Source organism: Thalia democratica, chromosome 7 (assembly GCF_965202585.1).
Source record: "Thalia democratica chromosome 7, ktThaDemo2.hap1.1, whole genome shotgun sequence".
Taxonomy (NCBI): Eukaryota; Metazoa; Chordata; class Thaliacea; order Salpida; family Salpidae; genus Thalia; species Thalia democratica.
In genome coordinates, this window is record NC_139171.1 from 988,967 (window position 1) to 1,009,911 (window position 20,945).

The window sequence follows — 20,945 nt, forward strand, 5'->3', positions numbered from 1 at the left end:
ATTTACATGATGGTTGTCATTTTCAATTATGTTGTTGTATTCATTGTTTTGACTAATATTTCTTTGGTTGTTAACATAGTAGTTTGATATAAATGATCATTCTTTATTAAATCCGTGAAAACTATAACTTTTATTTTTGTTTCATCCCTTGTTTGCCTTAAATCCATATCACAAATGTTCATCACATACCTTTTGAAATCTGCTAACCCTATTGAAAGGCTACTGGACACCCTGTTTTTTAAGTGGTTTAGTACTAAATATAAGTATAAAAATTTTTGCAGTACCTCGTCGTTTTTCAAATCGATTACCACTTACTTACTTCAGTGTTGAGGTCGTACCCACTAACAGACTTAAATTCTTTCTTTGGCAGTAAAACTTTTGGCAAAACTCAACCTTTTTCCATGAAATATTACGTAAACTTCTAAAGTTTTTATCTTTAGGCGCTGTACACAAAGTATAGTCTGACATGTTTTTGCTGGGCCAAAATTCACGAAGTGGCCAGTGTTTTTCAGCATTTTCAATGAAGCCATGGTCAGCTAACTGTTCTTCGAAATAAATAAATTGTGCTCTTGAATCACCAATATCAAATTTGAATGACTTAAACCGTTTGATTCTACTGTCTCAATAATCAATTGATTGTGAGTATGAGTTATAATCATGGTTGTAGTTTTCTGTCTGAAGCATTCTGTGTCGCAAGGTGTTATGGTTTTTTGGGCTGGTTGCATACCTTAGAGTTTCTGTGTAACGAGATGGTTCTCTGGAAGGACTATATTGTGGTGGTATATGGTCAGCCATCATGGTACTATTAGCCACTCTTAAATTTAAATAATATAGTATATATACTTCAGTAGCATAAGAAGGTTGCATACTAATGTTAAACACAGGGTCACCATTTGTAGTCCTGGGCTAGTGGTAGGAACTACCTTTAATTGGGGGAAGTCCCCTTTTTTGTGCTAAACGCTTAACGTGTTTTTTAACCAATCTTCAAATTTTCACAGAAAGTGTATTATGAAATTTAAAAATGATTGAATGCAGGATTTTATTTTATTTTTGAAAATAAAATTTTTATAAAAAAATAACTCCTTTTTTTTTGTTTTATATATCTTGTATTTTTGTTGTAGTTTATAAAAGGAACGTTTCCTGTAAATTTAAGGGCTATAGTTCAAAAATGAAGAAGAAGATAGATTTTTAAGAATTTTTATATTTCCGGGAAAGTTGACCGCAAAAAATTTTTGGTCCATATTTTTGTATCGGAAACTTTTTATAAAAATTACAATATGTATCTCAAAAGTTAACAAAGATTTTTTATTCTATAATATAATAGATCCAATGTTATTTTTAGTAAAAAAATGTCGGACCCCCATATGCCCTTAATCTAATTTAAAAATTAATTATTAAAAATGGCTTAAGCTCTTGGCTCAACACCCCACGGGAAAAGCTAAGAAACATGATAAAAAATATTTTACAATATTTTAAACAGGGATCTCCGATTGATTATGACAAGCCCATTTACCGTAACAGTGCTAAATGGATTTCTAACGGTTTTACTCCAAATGATATCGACGGAGTTTGGGATAGGTTGTGTGAAACCGTGACGTCTAATGACTGTCCAGAGGTTCATGGGATTTTAGTTCGTGTTAGTTGGTTTCTGAAAATAGTAAACATTATAATACGAACAAAATTTCAATTATTCGTATTTCCATAATGAGTTAATCAGCTCTCGAATAATGAATAAGAATACTATTTTTAGTAATTATTAAAAAATCAGTACTAGTTATAAAAAGCAGATACAAAACAAATTTTTATCAGTGCTAAATTTTTAAAATCAATTATTCAAACAGAATAATCTTTATCTTATAAGCACTAAAATAATTCTTTAAAGGTTTGTTATTTTATTTGATACTTGTCAATTTAAATTATTCAATTTTAGATATGTTTTACAATTTATTAAATATATTTACAAGCATATGTTTAAGTAAAGTGCTAAAATCATAACAGTAAAACTATCTTATATGTTACAGAAAGCAAAAAGAAGTTTCGGCGTACAAGTATGGATTGACAACCAAGACAGAAGTGAAACAAACACAGCTTGGGGACAGTACCTCAAGGCATTTAACAGTAATAAAATTAATAGCTTTAAAACACTTCAGCAGAGAAATTACATTTTGTACATTTAAATGCCATAATGCAACTATAATAATTACGTTTGTAATTTACGTATGTAAAAATTTGTAATTACGTATGTAAAATAATAAATATTAACATATTTAAAAAAATTTATAAACTTTATCATTAATATGTTATCTCTAATTTCTCATTTTGAATGTATTTTGTTCAAAAAATAAATGTTTAAAATTTATTTAGTCCTAGTTATTATTAAGTTTTACAACTCTGTAATAAGAAAAAAAAGAACATAGTTTTTTTGAGTTAAATGATAAGGTTTAAAATAGATTATGAATTAATGGTAGATATTTAGTTTTAAAAAGCACTAAGAATTATCTAAGTCGTTGGTATTCTAAAGAATAAACTTGAGTTTTGTTAATCTTAAATGTTAGAAATACAATAAGTATTGCAGCGGTTAGAGACTATGCTTTATTTTTTTTATGAGGTTTTAGATGGTTAATATAAAAATTATTATATGATTAAAAAGGGAAACTTGATCGACTTTTTATTTTCCAACATAGGACGAATGTATAAGAAAAACAATTTCTTAAGAATGATCATATAAGTAGATATTAAACTTGAAATTATACAGTTCTTAAATTTGGTAAACGTAATTAGTATGGTGGTTTCATTTAAAATTTTCATCACTTAAGTTCTTTGATCTTAGCTCTAACATTAAGTGGGAATTTATTAATTATTTAATAAACGCAAGACGGTCAAGTAACGTAATTTGCTTTTGCGGTTTGTTACATGACATAACTGTTTTATTAGTTAGGTTCTATCTAAAAATAATCCTTTTCCACTTTATATAAAAAAATATTTAATTTTTCCTAATGTTTGTTTAAATACCATTATCTTAATAGTCCTATGAAAGTTGTACAACAATTTGTATAAGTTTTTAAGATGTAACTAAAAATTAACCGACTATTTAACGGTAAAAGATTAGTTAATAATAATACAACGTTTACGCCAGGCTTACAATGATGTTTATAGACCGTAATATTAAGCTTTTTGTATCTCAATATTACATTTGGAAAGGTTTATTTAAAAAATTAATTTTGTTAAAATTATTCTAGCTACGTAAGTTACAAGAATATCAAACTTAAATATGATTATAACTGCTTACTTCAAGAATCTTAATAAGTAGAGTAAAAATCATTGTCAAATGAGTATCAAAGTAAATTTAATAATCAAGAAAAAATAAAACTATATTATATGTTTTGGTTTTAAGAAAACAAATAGAGAGATCTCAACTACTGTAGGAGAAATAATGAACTCAATTTTGAGCTTACTTTATTAATTACATTTTTGCTTAAGCATTGTTTACTCTGTAAATTAACTAGAAGAAAAAAGAAAGCTACATACAGCTTTTATTATTATTGTTGTTATATTGAATCTAAAACTTAACTAAAATTTAAACTTTACCTAAAGCTCAGTCTTAATATTAAAATTTAGTTTGTGAAGTAAAAAACTTGAGTAAAAATTAGGTTTTATCTTAATTTAATTGTTTAAATGCAATTTTCCATGACTGTCACATATCGTTTTTAGATTTATTTAAAAACTGACGAGGTCTTTGACCGAAACTTAGTTTGTAGAATAAATTTTTGAAAGAATAAATTCATTTAATTAAAATTATTTGAGTTGATACTAATTAATGCTATAATTATATTTTACGTAACACAATAAAATCTTTAGGTTTTAAAATAAAAACAAAAAATACTTTAATATATTGACAACTTTGTAAGACTAGTTTGTTTTCGAATTAAACTCCTAACTAAAAAGATAAAAATAAACGTCTTTTAACTGATTTACACTGATTGGGTTAAATCCGATCGAGTTAGAAATAATCAAGTCAAATTGGGCTAGAAATGCTCAGGATTCAAATATTCGGTTAAGTATGATCGGGTTAGAAATGATAATAGGTTAGATATAACCGGCTCCAAGTTTTAGCTAGATTTGTTGTTATGGAAACAATAATGTTTTAGTATTGTCAGTCATTAAGTGGAAGTCATTAGGAAAGAAATAAACACATTGGTTTGTACATGTAACAATAATACTACAAATTTTTTTACATAAAACTATGGAGTAAACACAAATATAAAATTGTTACCATAAAATATAGTACACTAAACAATGCACATTTTGTATGTTGCCATTCTTCTACTTTAGCACAAGATGAACTTGTTATACTTCAGACAAGTTATTATTTTTTAATTTTAAAAGAAAAGTTTTATAAAGCTTGAAAAGTATTATTTAGATAAGTTACAATCTATGTTCATTTTAATTAGTAAGCAGTTTCACTTGCTGTTTTATATAGTTAAAAATAATTAATAGAAAGTCATTCAACTAGAGAAAAATATTAATGTTATGAGAAATTAAATATTGGGAGAAAATAAAACTGGTGTAAGTAAATCTGGAAGAAATTTAGAAAACCTGGAAGAAATTTGGAAAAGCTGAGAAAGATTTTGAAAAAACGAGTGGCAAACGTGAACATATGTAGTTTTATTAACATTTTCCTACCAGCTAATACTCTGCAAGTCACATCCTTAAACTCACTCATGTCTGTAAAGTTGTCTGTCTCGTCACAACTTAAAAAAAAACTTTAATTAGTAAGTAAATTTATCGACGTAAGCTATATTATGCTTTTAGACAAATCTTGTCTAATGCTTAAAAAAATTAATCGTTGGACAACACGTAAGAGTATTAATCAGTTTTATAGTATTTAACTAAGTAGGAACTAACATAAGTTAATAGAATTTTAATTATCAATTCAAGTATTTAAAATAATTAGAGTTGTTTCAATAAATGCTAAAAAATAGTACTCAATTTTAAGTATTTATAAAAATCATGTGAATAACATGAAGTTATAAATTTCTGATATAGTTAGTTTGATATTATTGTTAGCTTATTGTTGTTGATGCCGTTTTGAATACGTTATTTTATTTGAATTAAGTGAAAAAAAAAATGTTTATAAATAATTTTTTTCAAATCTAAAACAAAGATAGACAAAACTGTATTAAGTGCTTTTTATTCTTTGGTATAGTACTGTAAATTTATTTTTCACTTATTATATATATTTTTTGTTTTTTGATTGCAATTTTTTAATTAAAAATTAAAAAGTGTTTTAAGCTTACTTTATTTTCCAAAATAAAAACTGTTAAACTAATATGTTATATATATAATCATTATTCATTAGTAAATTCTTTAAAAACTCTTACTTCAATAACTTCAATAAAGACTTTTATATATTATGTCATTGGATAGGGTAGGAGTCTAATATGCACGAAGCCACTTTTGCACGGATTAATTTATTTTAATTCAATTTTTAATGAACTCAATTTTTTATAATTTTATTTTACTAACTCTATTGCCCCTAACCCTTACCATCTATCAGTATTTTTTAGTTTTTATTATTTATTCTTAACTAGTTTTTATTTTCATATTTTTCTTTGTTTGATAGTTTTTATATTTAATAAAAGTATATTTATATTTTTTGTATCACTAAGAACCGAAAGGTTTTTTCTTACACCAGCTTCCTGGACCACACTTTTTGAGCACTTTTTTTGTCGTTTAATAAACTGTTGTTGTTGTTACACTTAATCCTCGGTCGATAATTTATATGATCTTTTGTTTTTTATTTACTAATTTTTTTTTAAAACTTTTTCAAGTATTAATGCTCTATTTTGTTATTTTCTTCTTTTAGTTTTTACTACCACTGTTACCTCTAACCCTTACCTCGGTCAGTAACTTTTTTTTTATTAATTAATTTTTTTTTCTTGGTCATTTCAGATTTATTCATTTAAATATATATTTTTTACCCTCATGCAAAAATGACCCTTCGTGAAAAAGTGACCCTCCGTGCAAAAGTGACCCATCACGCATAAATGTCTTCGTGCAAAAATTTCTCTTTGTGCATATTTGATACGTTCTCCTTTCGACAAGACATTATACTGTATCAATGGTATATGACCTGAAAACTGAACGGTTTTTTCATACACAGGGTCCTTGTACAAATTTTTTTTAAACGCTATTGAAGTTTATGGGTGTTGGTATACTCATAATTAAATACCTACCTTATTTAATTATTATATTACAAATACTGGATGCTACTTTAGTCTACTATTTATAAAACAGAAAACACAAATTGAGTCAGGTATTTATTACAAAAAAAAACACAGAACACTATTATAACAACACTGTTCCAAAAATATAACCTACTTTTATAAATAACTTGGAGTAAATAAACCCTAACAACAGTTTAAGTGGAAAATACTTTAAAACTGTAAATAATGTGACAACTATAAAAAATTTAACAAACTTTAAAACAATTAAGTATTGTTAAATAAAAATCTTTTTTTCACAATTAACATACAAAATTAAATAACATGCAGTTTTAAAAAAGGTCTAATAATATATTTTTAAATTTCTCAACAAAAACTATATTTCTATAAAGAATTCTATATCTTTGTAATGTTATTGTACAATTACTTGCTTCATTGGTTTAACTTACTTTGTAAAATTCAACATTCATTATTTAAACAATTAACGTTCAAACAATGGTAGAGCCAATAAAAGTTGCGTTTCATTACAACATTTTTTTTGTTCAACCAACCATGCATTATTCAAAGTTGCATTTTCTACTAGGAACATCACACGTTCGTGAAACAAACTACTATAAACATGATAAAATACGTTATTTTATTCTAAATAAACTAAAATAAAAAACAAGGTACTTTCACACAGGAAAAGTCTAAAAGGTGTCGTGTGACGTTAAAATTATCTTCTGTCCACTCAGATTTGTCAACATCATAACAAAATAAATATGGTGCTTCATCAAGAAAAACTACTATTTTATTTCCTACTGACACAGCACTGTTAAAGTCGGCAAAACCACGATATTTAACATTAATAAAACAGTTGCTGTCAAAAAGTTGACAAGTTGCACTTGCAATTACAAACAACTTGGTTTTTGCAACAACTAAACTATGATAGACACAAGTGTGGATCATGCTTGGCATTGTTGTCCAAGTATTAGCAAAACAGTTGTATGACTCCACACTTCTCAGTTCATTAGCATTGTAACCACCACACACAACAATGTTTCCTTGAAAAACCGCACAAGCCGCATTGTTTCTGGCTTCCTTAAGACTTGCGTTTTCTTTCCAGCTTTTTTTACGAGGGTCAAACTCCAAACATGAGTCTATACTTTTAAAACCTTTACCATAACCACCACCGAACAAAAATATTCTGTCTACGAAAGCGCACGTGCAAAAAAAATCACGTTGGTCCAACATTCCGCAAACTTTGCTCCAACTTTCTGTTTTAGGGGAATACTTTTCTACGTCGCCACCTGCACTGAAAGCGTAAATTTCTCCTTTGAAAACTACCAGCTCAACCGACAGTTGCAAATCGTGTTTCATAGAAGGGATTTTTCCTGCAACTGTCAAGTTGCTTTCGTTTATTTGCGTTACGCAGCTTGAATATTCTCTCACTTTACTGTTGAAACCGCCGAGTAGCAATATCTTAAACGTTTTGTGATCACAACGCCTGACCGAATCGTATTTCTCTAAATTGTATTTCTTATTTTTTAAAACCTCCTTCAGCATAAGTACGCATTTATTGTTTTCTGTCAGTAATGACTTTTTGTGTAGAATACTTTTTAATGTATAGTCTGGTAGTAATTTTAAACGGACTTTTAGTAACAGTCGTTGTGCAAAATGGCTTCGTTCTTTACTGTTGTGCTCTAACCAAGTGTTAATTGCGTTAAATATTTCAACTTCTGAGTGAATATCTAATAGAGAGCTTGCAAGTATTTTTGTAAGTAGCATAAAACTTAAATGTAAAAAGTTTTCAGTTTCAACTACCGTTGAAAAGCAACTTTCAATATAACCTAAAGCTGTTTTGGAAACCCTGTTTAAATTAAAAACTTTTCCAAAGCTGTAAAATGTGACAACATTTTTTAGTGAAATTTTATACTTATCCCACTCACTAATTTGTAGATATCTATCTCCCTTTAACATAAGCTTATTTGACTTAATAGCGGAAGTAATGTCGTTGAATGAATTTTCTTTATCTAAAAATAAATTTTAATTTATATATAAAAAATCTTCTGCTTCATAATCGAAAATACATTGATATCCCCAGCATTATTTTTAAGCTGAAGATTTCTATGTCATTTTATATACAAAAAAAATTAAATCAAGCTTCATGAAGAAGTAGAGTTAAACTGTAACTGTTAATGGTTTGTATACTTTAGATAACTTTTAAATTTGAAAAATTATACATTCTCTGAATAAGACACAAGTTAGAATCTTTAGATTTTTAGTCGTTTTGTACTCTTTTATTAAATAACTTTAATCCAACTAAGTTATATTTATGGTTTTACAAAGCAGTTTAATAAAAATATACCTATTTTAATAGAAAAACTATAGAATTACAAATGATAAATATAATAGATTTTTATATTTTTTAATAGTGTTTGCCCTCTGTTGAAATAAAAAGAATTTATTAGAAAACTACCTGATTTTTTAATTGATATTATTAATAGTTAACTAACATTTATTCTTGAAAAAATACAAAACAATAGATATGTGAAAAGTTAAAAGTATAAACTTTTGTATTTCAAACTAATCAAAACTGTAACAAATATTACTATATTAGCAGTTTAAAGCCTGTTTCAAAACAAATTTATATTTTGAAATTTAAAAAGTATACATTTTTAAATAAATTGACCAACCTTGTTTAGAAACTTCATGTTTAAATTCCGAAGTACTATGTCTAAAACTTTTTTGTATATTTTTCTTAGATAATACAACAAATTCGAACATAATTAAGATAAGTTAATTACTTAAACACTGAAACACGTAAAAGTTATTGTTAAGTATATTTAACTAATATAAATAAGTATTTATAGTTTGTTTTTTGAATTTTTGACTAACTTTTATTTAACAACTTTAATTTTAAATGCTATTTATACTTGTAATTGTGTTTTTTAAAGTTTAACAAATACAAAAGCTTTTTTATTTATAATTGTTTTCAATATCGATTTAGGTGTGCTGAACACTACCATTCATTTTTACATAAAAGACAAGAATAAATGTGGTTGATAACTTATAAGAACTTTGGGTATAAAATATTAAATAAAACTTTTAAAATTTTTAAACGTAAATATAAATTACTTCTAAAGTCTTAACGAAAATGTTTAAAGTCAAAATTTAATTAACTTTTGCATATAGTATAATTTAATTATTACTAAATTATAAATTCTTATACTTTTTCTTAAATAAACTTTTTTAGCTTAATAAATAACAAATTTCTAAACCAAGTTTTAAAATATTTACTTATTTTAGGGTTAGGATAAAACTTATTATTTTTTTGTGTTTTTTTTTTAAATAAAACTAAATATTCAAAAAGGTTTATGATAGTTCATATAAATAAATTTATTGTTTATGTTACCTCTTACCCAATTAGTTTATTTCCGCACAACTGGTTAATGTTATGATCAAAACTATACTTTGTCTTAGTAAACAAATGCATTTGGAAAGTTAGCATAGAAAGTTATAACTTTTGTAATTAGCGGTACAAACCTTAAAAATATAACTCAACATTAAACTTTATTTTTAAATATATTTATAGGTTTTACCACAAGCAATAATATTTTCATAATTTTGTGTAATTTTTTTTTGAGTTGGAAAATACAAAAGACAAGTAAAATAATACACATTTTAAAAATTTGAAGAGGTATAGTTTCGTTTAAAATTAGCAAAACTTTTCATTAATAAAAAACCTAAAAAAAATTCAGGTAAAGAATTTATCTATTTATGTGATATAATTAAAACAAAAATCAACTAGTTATAAAAAAACTTTTAGTTCAAAAAAAAAAAAAAGTTTCAGTGTAGAAAAATATAAAAATGTAACACTGCTAGTAAATTAGCTACTCTTATTTGGAAGGGGTTTGAATTGCACAAAGACAAAATTGCACGAGGTCACTAAATTGCACGAGAACAAATATGTACGAGTGCACAAAATTGCACGAATACGATTTTGCACCAAGGGTCAATTTTGCACGACTTATGTTTTTGCACGAGAGTAAAAAAATATTGAAAAAAAAAAACAGAAATAAAAAACTATAAAATAATTTAATAAAAAAAAGTTACTGACCAAGGGTAAGGGTTAGGAGCAGAGTCGTTAAAATGCTAATAGTTATCATGATAATTCAGCAATGAATTTTATAAACTTTGGTTTGTTTTAAGTTAGAAATTTCACGCTCAAGTAAACAAAGCAGTGCCTTTTAACATGTTTGGTTAGGGGTAACAGTGATAGTAGAAATATAAATGAAGAAATAACTAATAAAAATTAAAAAAAAAAAATAACAAAAATAAAAAATATATAAACATATACAAAACAAAAACGTAAAAATAACTTACTGACTGATGGTAAGGGTTAGGGGTAACAGTGATAGTAAAAAAAATATATAAATTAAAAAATAAAAATTAAAATAACCCGTGCAAAATTGTCTCCGTGTAAAAGTGCCTTTGTGCAAATTAAACCTTCATGCAATTTTGTGCACTTGTGCAATTTTTTCCCCTCGTGCAATCTAGACAGCGACCCCTTAAAGTTACCTCTTTCTCAAACTGTTTTATTTTTCCGGAAAACTAGTGAGTATTCAAATCAAAGCTATACTTTAATCTAATAAATCTTTGTATTTATATAATTGATATAGGTAGCTTATGATTTTTATTCTTAATGAAAGCTTGCAGTGAAAGAGAATAACTTACTAGAGATGGGTCTGTTTTGCACGAAGGATCACTTTTGTATGGATTAACACTTTTAAATTGCGTCAGTTTAAAGTCTACTTAACTTGAAGTTTCATAAATACTAATCTCGTGCAAAACTGACTCCGACCCCATCATACAATGTCAATTAGCTATCAAATGTAAAAAGCAACAAAATTAAAAGTTAATAGGGAATTCTAAAGTTTTTAATTTAACAATCTTTTAAAAACAACATAAATAATTATTCTAAAGTACTTGAAAATATTTCTCTTATATAAAAAAAAGATAACATGAAGCAAATTTTAATACAACATTTGACTAAATGCATAACAGATATATAAAACATTCTTCCAAGTTTTTCAATGATAGTTTATACATATTACACTACTTTCTGTCAGAACTTCACAGTAGAACAAATTTAAAGTTATGAATACTTTAAAAAAAAACACAAAAAGTTAAAACTAAGAAAGTGATAACGCAATAAATAATCAATGTAAAGCAGGGGCGTGTCTAGACTTTTTTAAAACGGGATTCACAATTTTTCCGCATCAGTACGAATTGCTTAGGTATGCACTACCAGTTAAGTACGCAATATTTAGTCTAAAAAACTTTGTGTTTAAAATGCTTTTTATCTGCTTAAAGAAAAAAACTTATTAGTACTTAATAAATAAATATTATATTATTTTATTTATTATACTGTATTAAATTTAGATAAATTAAAACTAAAATAACCAGAAAAAAGTTATGAAATTACAAACTGTATATCGAAATTCATATATGTTGTTTAAAACAAAAATATTACAGACGTAAATAACTTACTCCATAAAATATTAGTTTTTTATCAGAAAACAATATTATAAAACAATTAAAACTAAAAAACAATTTACAATAGGAATTTCATATTGAATTAAATGTTAGTATAAATGGATTTCTTAAAAGTTTTTCTTTTAAATTTTAAACTCTTTACATTTGTATATCTATTTATTTAAAGAACTTTTTTTCAAGTAATTTAGTCTATAAAAATTGAAGTTTCACTAAAATAATGTTTAGACTTATACAAATAAATTAAAACATCTTTATAAAAAATTATTCTAGTTTTAATTATTTTATAATATTGTTTTCTTTTAAAAAAAGGTTAATTTTTTATAGAGTAAGTTAGTTATGTCTGTAATATTTTTGCTTTAAACAACAGATTTGAGTTTTAATATACGATTTGTATGTTCAAAGCATTTAAATAAAATTTAAAGAGAATTTCAATTTTGATTTAAATGTTAGTAAAGATGGAGTTCTTACAAATTTTTCTTTTATATTTTAAACTACTTAGAATTATATATCTATTTATAATAAGAATATTTTTTCAAGTTATTTAATCTATAAAAATTGAAATTTCACTAAAAAAAATGTATAGACATATACAATTAAATTTTATTTAAGTGTTTGCCTGATGGTACAGAGATTCTAATGATGGTTTTGAAATCTCTTCAAGTTTAAAATTTCAATAAATCAAGAATGAATTTTGTCGCTAACAGATATACAAAAATAAAACAACTTAAATAAAAATATCGAAATACCATTATATGATAAAAGAACAAACTGTAAGTTTGTGTAGTTGTCTAAAGATGACTTCGAAAACTCTCTGAATTGAACTTTTTAAGGTTTAAACCCAGTTGGTTGATACATAAACAAATTATATAAATGTTTAAGTACAAACACAACATTATTATATAACAGCATAACACAAAACCCTCACAAAACATTATTATATACAATAAACTAATTAAAATAAAACTAGTGATGTACCAGACCAACAATTTCGGGTCCGGCCGGACCCGGTTCCGAACTTTTTTTCAAATTAGAATCCGGCCTGACCCGGATCCAAACTTTTTTTTCAAATTAGAATTCGGCCGGACCCGGACTTTTTTTTCAAGTTAGAATCCGGCCGGAACCGGATCCGGATTTTTTTTTTAAATTAAGATCCGACCGGAACCGGACCCGTATATTTATCAAATCAAAATCCGGCCGGATCCGAAACCGGTTTCTTAATACTGGGCGAAATCGGAGGGCTTTTTTGCTCAAAATTCTCCAACTTTTCTTTCTTTATTTTTTTTACCCAACTTTTTTTTATACTCTAACTTATTTGTAATGTAAGTAGTATAAAAACCACTATGTACGATAATGCAATTTTATATAACTAACTACTAACTAAGTATAATTGTGTGAAGTTTATCTTTTACGTGTTATATCTAACTATACACTTTTGAATTTTGAAAAATTATAGTTTAAAAAAAAAATTAGACTAAAAATATTAATGTGCTGCTAAAATAATTAAATAATAAGAAAGTTTATGATATGTTATTAAGGTCTAGTTAAGATTAACAGTTTAAAATAGTAGCTGGTATGTTTGCTAATTTTCTGAATAATATTTACATTTAAATTTTATTAAAATTGAAAGAACAAAAGAAAAACTTGAAATTGAAAGAAAAATAAAAAACCTTCGAATTGAAAGAACAATAAAAAACACTAAATTATCTTTTTTGGTAAACTTATAAACTTTCCATGATTTTTGGCAACCAGAATATCACTTAACTTTAGCTAATATCAGGGTTGCCATTCTTTGTCAACCTGAGTCAAAATGAGGTTTTGGTAAACTAAAAAATAATTACTTTAAGCTAATAATCAGTAGAACAGCTAGCCACAAGGTTGAACATTTTAAGTAATGTTTACGATTAAGGCTATAGGGGTGTTAAAAACTTTTTTTTACAAGTTGATCTTATTTAATAGAATACTATCTTAGCTAGCAGATGCTTTCTATAGCTTTACAAAATTCAAAGTAGTTTTTGAGATATAAGCGGTCAAAGCTGGAGAGTTCTATAGGAACCTAATGAAAGGTGCAAGCTAAAAACGTGGAAATATCCATTTCACTAAAAATCTATTTCCTTCTAGGTTTTTTAAGCTAGGTACCTCAAATTTTCAAAAAAAAATCCTTACACAGTTTAAAAGCTTTTGAGTGTAGTAATTTAAAATAATTGAAATTTACAAATTTAAGGTCTAAAATTCAAAAAAAAAACACCTTTTTTTGAAAAAAGGGGACTTTTTCTCGAAATAAAAAAATTTCCTACTTTTAAATGATTTAAAATTTAGTAAAGAGTAAACTGTGAAAATTTGAATAAGATTGCTTAAAAACTGTAGAAGGAGATAGATTTTTAATAAAATGGTCTTTTTTCGCATTTTAGTTTGCACCTTCTATAAGGAAGCTATTGAGCTGGTCGGCTTTGGCCCCTTGTATCTCAAAAACTACTTTGAATTTTGTTAAGCTGTAAAAAGTATCTGGTAGCTAAGATTAAAATCTATCAAATAATATCAACTTTTAGTGATTTTATTGGACATTTTTTAAGTAAAATTGTACTTACTAGTTCAAAAACAATAAAAAATCAAAAGTGATTATTTATTGCATTATCCCTTTGTTAGTTTTAATTTTTGTGTTTATGTTTAAAAAACTATTTATAAGACTAACTTTGTTCTACTGTGAAGTTCTGACAAAAAGTAGTGTAATATGTATAAACTATCACTGAAAAACTTGGAAGAGTGTTTTATATATCTGTTATGCATTTAAATAAATTAGCTAAGAGTGTTTGAAATATTTAACCAAGTTAGTCAGTATTAATTATTAATACAATTAATTAAAAATACAAATGGATGAACAAATAATTATTTGCCTTAAAATAGTATCAAAAAAAATAGTTTGCCAATTTAGTTAAACTTAGATTATTTAACATTTATTTTAAAAGTCTACACAGAAGCTATAAAATTCTTGGTAACTTCTACAATATTAATAAAAAAATGATTTATAAAATAATAATACGCATAAAATATTAATGTGTACAAGCATGAAAACGTTTTATTTTTTCTGTACTAATGTTTATTCTAATTGCTATTTATTAGCTTCGTTGACCTAACACTTTATAACAACAACAACAAAAACAAAAACAATTGAAAAGTTTTTTTTAAGTTTAAGTCAGTTGCTTAACTTTTAATACCCATCTTTTAGGATTTTTAATTAATAAATAAAACCACTTTCATCTTTTCTGATCTTTTTCATTTAATTGTTAATAATTTGTAAGACATTTTAGTTATTAAAATACAAATCACCAATAAGTAGAGTTCAACTAAAGGGTAATTTTATGTCAAATAAAAGAAGTTTCTAAAGATATTTGACTAAAATGTTAACAATATAGGTACAAACTCAATAGAAAATATTAAGAGACTGTAAATAGAATTACAGTTATGAGATCACAGCTATAAGTTCCATTACACAACTAATAGTCATACTTACATTTTTAAGGCCATAAGGAAGGAGAAAAAAAAATTTGTAGATTTTTAACAGAGCTACAAGTCATTTTTACAGTTTAAGAAATTTAACCTAATTATTGAGATATAAGCAAACAAGATGCAATGTACAATAGGTACCTTATAGAAAATTAATGTCTAAAAAAACCACTAAAAGTCTATCTTCTCCTTTATTTAAAGCTGGGAGCCTAAAATTAATAAAAAGCCTTTTTTGCTTGATTAGAACAGTTTTTACTAAATTTGAAACACATTAAGAATAAAAAAACATGGCAAAGTTTAGTTAATTAATATTTTTTTGAATAATTATTATTACACTCTAAAATTCAAAAACTTACTTTTAAAAAATTTTAAGAATATAATAAAGATTAAACTTAAAAAAATAAGTTCAAAAATTAAAAAAATAGGTTTTTGGTAAAATGATCTTTTTTTCGCTGCTTTAGTTTACTCCTTCCATAGGGAATTTTTTGTACTCTCCAACTTTGACAGGTTATACCTCAAAAACTGATAAGATTTTTTAATTGGTAAAAAGCAATTGTAGCCGTGTTAAAACACAAATATAAAAATTAAATTAAGTATTTCATCTCCCTATGACATTAAAAAAACTAGAGAAATAAAATTATTAAAATAAACTTTAATTAACTTTTTATTATATATTTTATAAAAATAAAAAAATATATATGAATATTACAACTAAACCAAAAAAAAAACTTTTTTAAACTTAGTATAGGGTTGCCATGCAAATTTTTGCAAAATTAGCCTAACTTTTAAAAATTTGGTTTTTACCTTTTTCTTAGATACACGTGTTAAGTATACACTTCCAGTTAAATACGCATTTTGAGTACGCATACTTTGATAAGTACGTGTTTTCGAAAAGCATATTTTGCAAAGTAAGCGTTATAGTAAGCACTTCTTACTTAGTACTTATTTTAAATCAAAATAAAAATAATTTCTGTCAATTTTCTTTTTTATTAAGATTAGTTATTCTTAGCTACAAACTTTTATTTAGTAGCTGCTGTGATCAGAATGTGTACTTCACTATAAAAATGTCCTTGCCACAGATCATCAATAGTAAATAGATTTTATACCACAACTACTTGTGGAAATAGGATGATAGTTCAACATATTTTTCAAAAAATTTCCAATTTTAGTCTTATTTTATAAAGGATTTGCTTATATAATTTTATCTTTTGAAGACTTTGAGATTTAATGACTTTGTAAGTAAATTTCTAGGTAAATTTTACAAATTTAGTCTGACTTTACATGATTTTTTATTAAATATGTACTTTGTCACGGCTTTGAAAGTTAAGAGAGTTTTGTAAACTAGAACTGACAAACTTTAACATTTTTCCATTTTGACCTTAATAAACTGACTTTTTGTCATTTTAACCTAAACGTTTTTTTTTTGATCATTTTAACCCAAATAAGTTGACTTAGCTTGACTTTATCTATAAAAAAAACTGACTTGGCCTAACTTAGCCTGACACCTAGCAACCCTGTTAATATTTATAGAAGTTTTTGAATAAAAAACTTTTAATGAGAAAACTATCAATAAAATAGATTGGTATATAAGTGATTAACAGTTAGTGAATATATTAATGTTACTTAAAATTAATAAAAATGGTAATATTGATGGCAGATAAACTTATTCTATAACATTAACAAATTTTTGGTGAAAGATTGAGATTTACTATATATCAAAAGATAGAAAATAAGTAACTAATAGTTTTAATAAAACTTACTTTACTTGATTTTTTTAGGTAATCTTAAGTGACAAATGCACAATTTAGTCTTACTTTACATGATTTTTTTCACAATTTTGTACCTTTTCAAGGCTTTAAAAATTAAAAAAGTTTTGTAAACTAGAACTGACAAACTTTAACATTTTTCCATTTTGACCTTAAAAAACTGACTTTTTGTCATTTTACTCCAAAAAACACTTTTTAATGATTTCAACCCACATAAACTGAATTATCCTGACTTTTTTCATAAAAAAAACTGACTTAGCCTGACATTTTCCATTTTTTCAAGAATTTTTTTTAAGAATTTTAAAGAAGTTATTTTTACAATAACTGAATTTAACCTTTATAAATCAAGATATGAAGAGAAGAACTGTAAAATTTGTGCTTATAATAAGAAAAAAACAATAATATTTTTAACAATAATGATACTAACAACAAAAAATTTCCTTCTATTTTAAAATATACTGTTATTTTCTTTTTGTTGTCCAAGTTTAAAACTGTAATAATAGAAAGCAAGCGACATTTGCAAACTTAAAAATAAGAATTTTTTCTTTAATTTACTCAGAAAAAAAAGAAATTTTTTAACTTAAGTTTGCTTGAAACAGTCATCTTGGCTAACTTTTTAAATACTTTGTTTTCTGCTTAAGTAAAAATATCTATAAATATTTTTTTACATTTGCATGCTAAAAAAAAGTTAGTAAATATTCTGAACTTAATTCAAAAAAGTAATCTTTAAGACTAATCTTAGAAAATAGCCAGATAGAAAATGCTAAAACCTAGAAAAAACCAATGTTACTGTAACCAAACAAATCAACTATCAAACAAAAATAAATAAAATTTAGATATTAAATGAAAAATGGTATTAACTCCTTAAAAAAAGTAAATAGACTATTTGAAATGAACACTAATGACCTTGACAATCACTATTCAAAAAATAGTTTTTAAGTCCATCCTGGAACTTTCCAAAATGACTTATATTTTTTAAACATTGTGGTAGTTTAATCCATAACTTACTTCTTTGGTAGGAAAGCGATTTACGACCTATTTTGCTGTTGAATCTAAGTAGAAAAAAATGTTTTTGAAGACCTCGTATGACAATTATGGACATTTTTTACACTTTTATAGAAATTTTTTAAGTTATCTGTTAACAACATATTGTTAAATTTAAACATAAAAAGACCTATTTCATATATATGCAGACTTTTAACATCTAATATTTTTTTCTGAGCTTTTAGTTATCTTACACTATAATCATATTTTTATAATGCATATATCTAAGTGCTCTGTTTATAATAACATTGATATCATTTATATATTTTTTATTTGCTCTTTCCCAGAACAACAAGCCATATCTAAAATTGCTCATAAGCAAAAAAACTAAAGATTAAGTATAATGTTTTTCTATTTAAGAAGTGTCTGGTTTTATATGATACACCCAATGTTTTTTGTAATTTTGTTTTTATAGCTTCTATGTATTCTATCCATTTTAAATTTCTGTCAAAAGTTATTCCCAAATATTTATAGCTATCTATGTTTGAAATAACTGTTTTACCTATTTTAACATTTAGTTCTATATTTTTCTAAAAACTATTTTTTAATTGATGCAGAATCATGCTTCTGGTTTTATTAAGGTTCAGTTTAAGGTTTTATTAATATTAATACTTTTTGCATTTATTTGTAATGTTATTCGTTCAATAAACGTTATTTTTGAAAAAAAATATTTAAAACTAAGATTTTTCTCAACCTATAAAAGTTAAAATGATTACTTATTTTATTAAAGATTTACAGTTTTTAGTTATTTATTTTAAATTTTTAATTATATTCATCTTTTCTTAGAAAATTCTAAAAAATTAACTTCCGTAGAAAATATATTTTAAAGTTTTTACTAAAATGGTCACTTATAACAAAATTGGCTTTCAGGTTACTTTTAGCTCCACTATATCTGGCAACTCTATAAATACGGGAACGGTCAAATATGCACGAAGACGATTTTGCACAAATGGTCAAAAATACACGAAAAGACATTCTTGCACGAACAAATTTTTTCCCTAAGAGACGTTTTTCCACGAAGGGTCACTTTTGCACGAAGGGTATTTTTTGCACGAAAGTCAAACATAAAAAAAACAAAAAAAAAAAAAAAGAATGCAGTAATAAAAAAATAAAAATAAAACAAAAAATAATAAATTAAAATAAAACAACAAAAAAAAAAATAAAAACTTATCAGACCGAGAGTAAGGGTTAGGGGTAACAGTGATGGTAAAAATATAAAATGACAATATAATAGTAAAAAACAAATTATAGAAAAAAAAATTAATTAAAATATCAAAGTAGTTTATGAATACATAAAAAAAAAAAAGTTACAGACTGATGATAAGGGTTAAGTGAATGTAAATATAACAGTGATAGTAAAAATAAAAAATAAACAAGTAATAGTAAGTAAAAAGTAATAAAAAAAGTCAAGAATGTTTTTTAAAAACTAATTATTGAAAAAACGAATAAGAAAAATAAAGTTACGGACCGAGGGTAAGGGTTAGGGGTGACAGTAGAAATAAAAGTAGTTGAGTAAAAAAAAAACACAAAAAGAATAATTAAATTTTTTTAAGTCCGTGCAAAAGTGACTTTTCGTGCGAAAGTGTCTTCATGTAAAAATTAACGCCGAGTAAATGTGTCTTCGTGCAAAAGTTTCCCTTCGTGAAAAGTGTATTCATGCAAAAATTAACGCCGATTAAATGTGTCTTCGTGCAAAAGTGACCCTTCGTGCAAAAGTGTCTTCATGCAAAAATTAACGCCGAGTAAATGTGTCTTTTTGCAAAAGTGTGCATTCGTGCAAAAGTTAACACCGAGTAAATTTGTCTTCATCCAAAAGTTAACACCGAGTAAATTTTTCCTCATGCAAAAATTAAAACCGAGTTAATGTGTATCCGTGCAAAAGTGTGCATTCGTGTTTAAGTTAACGCCGAGTAAATTTGTCTTCATCCAAAAACAAACGCCGAGTAAATGTGTCTTCGTGCAAAAGTGTCCCTTCGTGAAAAGTGTATTCATCCAAAAACTAACGCCGAGTTAATGTGTCTTCGTGCAAAAGTTACCCTTCGTGCAAAAGTGTCTTCATCCAAAAACTAACGCCGAGTTAATTTGTCTTCGTGCAAAAGTGACCCTTCGTGCAAAAGTGTCTTCATCCAAAAACTAACGCCGAGTAAATGTGTCTTCGTGCAAAAGTGACCCTTCGTGCAAAAGTGTCTTCATCCAAAAACTAACGCCGAGTTAATGTGTCTTCGTGCGAAAGTGACCCTTCGTGCAAAAGTGTCTTCATCCAAAAACTAACGCCGAGTAAATGTGTCTTCGTGCAAAAGTGACCTTTCGTGCAAAAGTGTCTTCATCCAAAAACTAACGCCGAGTAAATGTGTCTTCGTGCAAAAGTGACCTTCGTGCAAAAGTGTCTTCATCCAAAAACTAACGCCGACCGTGTCATTTTGTCGCTGTGTCAAAGTGACGTATCGTGTCATTTTGTCGCTGTGCCAAAGTGACGCAACGTATCATTTTGTCGCTATGCTAAAGTGACGCACCGTGTCGTTTTGTCGCTGTGCCAAAGTGACGCAACGTATCATTTTGTCGCTATGCCAAAGTGACGCACCGTGTCGTTTTGTCGCTGTGCCAAAGTGACCCTCTGTGCCAAAGAGACGCACCGTGCCAAAGTGACGCACCGTGTCATTTTGTCGCTGTGTCATTCTGACACCCACCCGTCATGTATATATTTTTTTAATTTAACCATATAGTAGATTAGCAACAATACAAACAGCACAGCTTCATTTACTTTGTACAGCAGAGTAAATCGTAATTTATATGAATGTTTTCATATTTGTTTAATACTAAAAGTTAGTAAAGCTCACAAAAATTAAACCAGATTAAAAAAAAGGTTGCCACT